Raw genomic sequence first — 1,626 nt, forward strand, 5'->3', positions numbered from 1 at the left:
TTTTTTTTTTTTTTTTTTTTTTTTTTTTTTTTTTTTTTTTTTTTTTTTTGTATTTGTGTCTGAGGGGAATAAGAACTTGCACATGTGAATTTAGGGCAGGGTACCCAAATGAAAAAAGCACTGCTTTTGAACAATTGTGAGTTACAAGCAGCTGAATTGATCAATGCAGTGGTAGATGGACTGCTGGCATCTAGGACCTGACAAGGGAAAGCAGGAATGTTGCAACAAGCAGTGATTTCATTCTGGTTTGTTTAAATAATGTATGGGATATGACAGGTGACTAACTAATCATAATAGCACCCTGACTTAAACTTGTACCTGGTGAAGCCTTTTTGCAAATAAAAATGTTTCATTTCAATTCTGACATATGCTGAAGTGATAGGAAGCATTGTATGCAATGGAATCGTACCCCAGAAATTATGTACTCTAAGCTTTGGCAGCAGGAGAAACCAAGATGCAACTGTGTGCTACCTTGTATTTTTGTTTTAAAAAGTATTTGTTATTCTTTAATACTGGTAAACTTTGAATTTAATCTTCTTTATAGATTAAAGGTCAATATGTTATCAAACTATGCTATTGGTTTTTATTTTGCAATATAGCAAGCCATGTTGGGAAGCAAAGACACACAGTGATGACTTCACTGCATGGAGTTTGCAAGAAACCTCATGACTGCACATAGTGTCAATCTTCTTTTCTTTCCTTGTCCCTTTATAGAATTCTCTTCTTGCCTTATTCATAGCATTGCTTTCTCAAAATAGTGATTTTGAGGCCATAGTGTTTGATAATACAGTCTCCATATAATTTCAGTTTGGTCTCTTGCTTTTTCTCAGCAAAGTGAGAAATGACACCTTTTCCCCTCAATGGGATTGGGAGCTGCTGGGCAACATTCAGCCTGGCCAGAAACAATGAGGAGAGAGAGGCAAACCCAGAGAATTGTCAGCACCTGGTCAGGTGGTCACAGTATGGTTAATAGCAGCATTTTATAAGAAGGATCTAATTCCCTCACTGTGGCCTTTGAAGATAATACAAATGTAGGCTACCAAATATTTTGTCATGTTCATGGTATGAAAGTGCACTCCATTTAAACTAAGAGTGTATGGGGAGATAGATTTGGACTAGCCATGTGATTATATAATGAGTAGCCTCAAACACTGATGGAAACACAAATAAATGCTAAAGGCCATCATTCAAAGACGTCTACAACACAGAGTCATTTAATAACTCTACAGTGACTGAAACATGAGGTGTTTCCTCTTTGTATGTATTTCTGTCTCATCAATTGTATGGTTTATTTCAATTACCAGCAATTACACTACTTGAATATAAGTAGTACTGACTTCTCATAGTTCCAGTTCATATACCTGATGGGATCACACTTGAAAGCTTGCTAAATTCATCTTGGGTTCCTGTATCTTCCATATATCCACAGGATATTTAAACTTGGATAAATCTTAGTCTTTCTAGTTGTAACCAAGCATGGCCTTGATACCAAAAAGGAATTCATGCGAATAGGCCCTTAGGCTCACACTACAGTACCAGTATTTATTTAGTTACACAGTAATTAATTAGTTCTAGTTTTTATCCTATTCCATGTGCAACAGTTTAGTTTCAATTTTATGTTCTTAT

Source organism: Empidonax traillii, unplaced genomic scaffold (assembly GCF_003031625.1).
Source record: "Empidonax traillii isolate 1590-97213 ecotype Southwest subspecies unplaced genomic scaffold, ASM303162v1 scaffold1341:size140431, whole genome shotgun sequence".
Lineage (NCBI taxonomy): Eukaryota > Metazoa > Chordata > Aves > Passeriformes > Tyrannidae > Empidonax > Empidonax traillii.